This window comes from Microtus ochrogaster (assembly GCF_000317375.1).
Source record: "Microtus ochrogaster isolate Prairie Vole_2 chromosome 14 unlocalized genomic scaffold, MicOch1.0 chr14_random_1, whole genome shotgun sequence".
Classification (NCBI taxonomy): domain Eukaryota; kingdom Metazoa; phylum Chordata; class Mammalia; order Rodentia; family Cricetidae; genus Microtus; species Microtus ochrogaster.
This window is the reverse complement of record NW_004949096.1, coordinates 4,277,159-4,283,270: the sequence shown is the minus strand read 5'-3', so window position 1 is coordinate 4,283,270 and position 6,112 is coordinate 4,277,159. Positions and strand designations below refer to the sequence as shown.

Sequence of the window (6,112 nt, the reverse complement as noted above, 5' to 3'; positions counted from 1 at the left end):
ATACACACACACACACACACATTTCTTTGTACAATGCCATGTTTGGGTATGTATATCTAGCCTAGAATGGTTATAGATAACTCATCACTTCATTTTTAATGTTAAGATGTTTAAAATTTACTCTCATAGGTGCTTATTAATATAAACGTCACAATAAATACACATTATTAATGGTATATATGTGTGTGTTTAGAATTTTTCTATACCACTTAGAATTGTCTTGAATTTATTCAGTACTCTGCTACCTTCTTTATAGCATTATTCTCTATCGATTGAATGTTAACATTTCCTATCTGTCTATCAGAGGACCGAGACATATGTCAGGGATGGGAATGTAAACTTTTGAATTAAAATTGAAGGAAAGAGAATAATGAAAAAATGTAGACTATTGTTTTGTCCTTGATTGCTTCCCAAAAGTTGAAAGTAAGTCCTTATTGCTTACATCATACTCTTCAGACACAGGACTCAGAAGATTCAGGCTGAATCTTACCTTAAAGCCTCCTTCCTCTCTGAGGTCTCACTTTCATTGTTCTAGATGGTTTTATGTAAGTTGTCCAATGTGAGAAGCAATCATATGTAGAGAAGTTCCCCATAGCTCTCTGATACCACCAAAGATTGTAATAGTGGCCCTGGTGGTAGTAATCAGCACCTATCTAATTGCATATAAAGCCCGCTTAACAGGAGGAAATTCACTGCTTGGTACTAAAAACTTAGCCAACTACCCCAGAGCTTGTAAGACTATGGATCTGAGATAAGAACATAACACCATCACTTTATGAAAACTGCATAACTCCTAACTATATTTGAAATATTTGTCCTTATACCCACAGGTTAGTGTAGCTCTCACCCCTCATCAAAGAAGCTTCTTTTCCAAATAGAGACCATTGCAGAAAACTACACTTAACATATAATAAACAGTGTAACTCCTGCATGCAAGGCTCAGGGAACATTGGCGCTCTAGGGACAGGGAAGCCTGCTGTGAGATTCTGTTTACTAGAAATGACCAAGTTACCTCTACAAAATGGCTGCCTAAACAAGACCTGAACAATAATGACACCGGTAGACATGCTAAGGTGGAAAGGCAGTATCATTGGTCTTTGCCCCAGGATAAAGAACTATAAGGCAACCTGGGAGCACCTCTAGCTTCAAGTCTCTTGCCAACCCTAAGATGGCTCCCTTAATTAAGTTATGTGATTCCCTGCTCCTTTATCCAACCTTCCTTTCTCACAATCATCCCGTTGCCCCAAGTTCCCCCCATTCTCCCCTTCTTACTTTTCTCTCCCCATCTTCCCTTAACCCCGTCCCACCCCACCCCCAAGTTCCCAGTTTTTTGCCCGGCAATCTTGTCTACTTCCCATACCCAGGATAACAACTATATGTTTTTCTTTGGGTTCTCCTTCTTATTTAGCTTCTTTAGGATCACAGATTATAGACTCAATGACCATGATTTGTGGCTAGAAACCAATTATGAGTGAGTACATCCATGTTCCTCTTTTTGGGTCTGGGATACCTCACTCAGGATAGTGTTTTCAGGGCGATGTCCCCAGTTAGCTCCTTGGGCAGCTGAGGATAGGGAGCCTGAAATGACCCTATCCTATAGCCATTCTGATGAATATCTTACATATCACCATAGAACCTTCATCTGGCGATGGATGGAGATAGAGACAGAGACCCACACTGGAACACTGGACTGAGCTCCCAAGGTCCCAATGAGGAGCAGAAGAAGGGAGAACATGAGCAAGGAAGTCAGGACCACGAGGGGTGCACCCACTCACTGGGACAGTGTGGCTGATCTATTGGGAGCTCACCAAGGCCAGCTGGACTGTGACTGAAAAACCATGGGATAAAACCGGACTCTTTGAATATGGCGGACAATGAGGGCTGATGAGAAGCCAAAGACAATGGCACTGAGTTTTGATCCTACTTAATGTGCTGGCTTTGTGGGAGCCTAGCCAGTTTGGATGCTCACCTTCCTAGACCTGGATGGAGCGGGGAGGACCTTGGATTTTCCACAGGGCAGGGAACCCTGACTGCTCTTTGGACTGGAGAGGGAGGGGGAGAGGAGTGGGGGGAGGAGGAGAAGAGTGGGAGGAGGGGGAGGGAAATGGGAGGCTGGGAGGAGGCGGGAATTTCTTTTTTTTTTCTTTCAATAAAAAAAAAATAACTATAGGCAACTAATCGCTGCTGAGAGAGGAGATGACTCCCCTAATAGGTTACTAATTGGTCGACTGAGAAATCATATACAAACAAGTGACACTAAATCGACTCAAAATTGTATTAATATATTTATGTTTAAACATGTATACATATAAATAACAATAATAACAAAAATATGCCATCAATTTTAGAGTTGGACTGGGCATGAGAAGAGTTTGAGAGAGAAAAAGGAAGGTAGATATGATGGTAGTTATAATTTTATTAAAATTTTTTAAAAAGTAGATCATTATTATACAATTCCAAGATAAATCAAACCCTCTGCCTAAGAATATATACTCAATAGACATTGCCTATCCATACTGTTTTGTCACAGTAGGGATAGTCAGGCAGTAATTACCAAAAGTATAAATTTTTAAGTGAAATATTCAAAAGGGAATGTATTAATTTGATAAGTTTTCTCACCATTATTTCATAAATGTAATAGTTCATGCTTGGATGGTTTAGCAAAAGTGTTTATCAAAATTTAAATTTCACTTGTACTTATTTTTAAAATTTCTGTTTACTTATTCATTGTTCATTTCTTTAGATGCACGTGCTAGGCAAGTGCTGTAGAATTAATTACAGTCTCAGTTCTCATTTGTATAATAATATATTTTATAATTTTATTAAAGAGATTATATCATTTAAGAAATGTTAACACATTGATGTCACAAATAAATGTATAATCTGAAAATATTTTAAATGCTATGTTTTATAAATAATGAACTGTATTTTATTTTAAAGAAAAAAATAACTAAACCCTCCTTCTAAGTATAAGTTTTTGCCAATGAATGAAGCTCTCTCTTGAGGTTTAGTAGACTTAAGTTTTTTTCAAGTGCTTAGCCTAGGGAAAAAAGAGGTGGGCTTCTTGAAATAGGAATGAAGCAAATGTCTTAAAATTGGGAAACATTTGCTGGCAAAGCAGATGTTTCATTTGAGACAAGTGTTTTAGAGAGTGTGAAGACATCAAGCAAAATGTCTATGTGTGTAGAAAGCTATATTTAACATGGAATTTGGCAGTGTGGGCCCAACACTTGAGTTGTATGTATTAAGTATGAAAAAGTGATTGGTTTTTATTTATTTATTTATTTATTTATTTTTGTAATTCTCTTGGTCTCAAAGGTTTCCTCATCTGACATGATTTAAAAGTGATGAAGGCTGTTGGAATTTAGATTTCTTAGCTTCCTTGTCAGCTCTGAGAAAGAATATGAAAGCTTAAAACATTTCAGCTTCTTCTTTGTTTTTTCTATATCACCACTTCGTTTTTCCCACTGTCTTTGTTTTCGTTTTGTGGGCTCCGCAGATAAAATTCAGCTCATTGCCCTTGCTTGGTGTCCACGTTACCTACTGAACCACATCTCTATTTCAACAATCCGATGCACAGCATATCTGGTTTGAGTTTGTCTTAGTTACTTTTCTCATTTCTGTGAGAAAATCCTTGACAAGAAGCAACTGAAGGATGCAGGATTAGATTCAACTCGCAGTTTGAAGGTGCATTGTGTCATGGTGGGGAAACATGGCAGGAAGACTTTGAGGTAGCTTTTCACATTGAATTCATAGTGAGGAAACAGAAGACAGGAATCTCTCTGCTCAGATGACTTCTCATTTTTTATTCAGCTTAGAACCCCAGTCAATTTGTGGTACCACCCACACTGAGGCTGAATTCCCACTTCAATTAACCTAACCTAGATAATACCTTACTGACATGCCCAGAGGTTTCTATAGCGATTCTAAATCAAATCAAGTTGACAATAAAGATTAACCAGCACAGAATCTTAAGTGCTTTCAAACTCAGAAAGTGAAGGCATGTACAATACAAGTTGCTCATTCCTTAAATTTCTATACAGATGGAAGTAATTTGACCAGTAACTCCCCAATTTGGTTCTGTTTTCATTTTTCTGTCCAAACATTATATTAAGGCTAATCTATACTTGTAGTGTGTTTTATTATTTGGGATTAGGTCATTATTTCTAACCATATACATAAATGTGTTCACTGTTCTTAGGCCAGAATGCTATGGTGGTAATTCAGTATTAATACTTTTCATATTAGTAACTATAAATGAAAACAGTATATTTAACCTCATCATGCTCTACTATAAGAATTCACAAGAATTACATAAGTAATTCAGTGCTATTTAAAACTTGCTTTATTTGTAATTCAGGATGCTGTTCACAAAATTGCAATGAAAATTATCTATATAATTATTTATTGTGCGTAATAACATAAAATCACATTTATAATGTTCAGTAAATTCTGAATTATCTTTTGGAAGATATTTTGCAGTTTAACATTCTATCAGCAGTATTATATGTGCCCTTTCCCTGAAAAGCCAGTATAATAATTTTGTCCAAGATAACCTTATTTCTATTTTAATTTATATCTCCAATCTACAGGTGGGGGGGTGTGTGTGTGAAGATTTACTCATCAGTCTAAATGTTTTTATGCTTATCGAAAAATTTAGGAGTTAATTCTTTTATTATTTTGGACAAAAATTTAATATTATCCACATGAATACTTTCAAATTATATCCATTGTAAGAATTTTTCCCATTAAAATACTATGTGTAAACCTTTACATTTGCTCTATTAGTGTTTGATAAATTCTAATGAGCCATAATCTGCTTTTTATTTATTTGAAGATACAGTTTCACAATGGTTTTTAAACTAAGGAAGGTATTCTTGATTCTATAATTATGCTGATATTTATTTTCCTTCTGTACTTTAAATATTTCACCTTTATGAAGAGGGAGGGAGAGAAAGAGAAACACACTTCAAGAATGGGAATAGAGTATAAAGTGAAAGGAAAATCTCTCTCTCGGTGTTGTGTTCTTAAGTACATTAATATAACTTGGTCAGTCTTTACCATGTTATTTGTATGTACGTTTTCAGGGCTGACCATTTGTTATGTAATAATAAATTGGTGTTTTCTTCCTTGGTGAAGACCTTTTCTCCTGCTATCAATGTCCTTAGTTACTTGTAGCTCTTTCTGTAGTATAGAGGCCCTGTGAGCATTCTTCCTATCCATGGTATCCTGTATTTTGGTGTCATTTTTGTTCATGTTATGTTTAAGCCACCATGTGGGTGAGACTTTATGGGTGTAGCTTCTGATATTCCGAAGGGACATAATCTCACAGTAAACTCTGTGTTCGTTGTTGGGCTTCATTTCTATATATTAGTGTATTCCGTACCCTTACAAGTTGTCTTCATGTTTTAAAAAATGTTTCTTTGATTTTCAAGGTTGGACATGGGTTCTGATATAGTTCGTTAGTTATATCAGTCTGTTCTTCTTCTCAAGTCATCTTTCATCTTTAGTATAGACAGGTACACTGTTGTGAAAAGGGCTAAGATGTACGAGGGCTGAAACAATGTTTCCTTTTATGGAACTGTTAGTGAGAGCTACAGTTTTCCTAAACTTAGGCCAGTTTGTCTCTGTTCATAAATACTGTATTGCTGACCCTCTCCTCTGTTGTCTTGTGTCACTCTCCAAATCGCCTTGTTCTTTCCTGACTCAACTCTGGTTGGCCAGCAGGATGAGGCAGGGCATCTTGTGAAGTAAGAGTCTAGGTAGATGGCCCCTGTATTCCGAGGCACCACCTACTTTGGAAAAAAAAGAATATGTTTTCCTGTAGTAGTGGCAGCTTTTAGAGTGGTTTTGTGAGATCTAAGAATATCTGGAGTCATATAGCTTGAGAAAGATCACTGTTTACTCAAAGGCTCAGAAAATTGATCTCAGAGGAGGTGGACTGCCTTCGGGGTAGGAAGGGGCAAAGACTAGTTGATGGGCAGAAGGGAGGGATATAGAAACATATACATTTAATTTTTTAAATAAACAATAATACTAATATTAATACTGCACCATTTAAGTATACATGACTTATACAAATAAACATTATTCCCTTGGCTCTTTCCTTCCT

The 6,112-nt window shown here is 36.5% G+C and overlaps 1 protein-coding gene across 4 annotated transcripts in view; it reads left to right on the top strand.

Moving 5' to 3' along the window:
• Mettl15 (methyltransferase like 15) overlaps nt 1–6,112 on the top strand; it is a 188,711-nt gene that overhangs the window by 53,881 nt on the left and 128,718 nt on the right. The window lies entirely within an intron of this gene.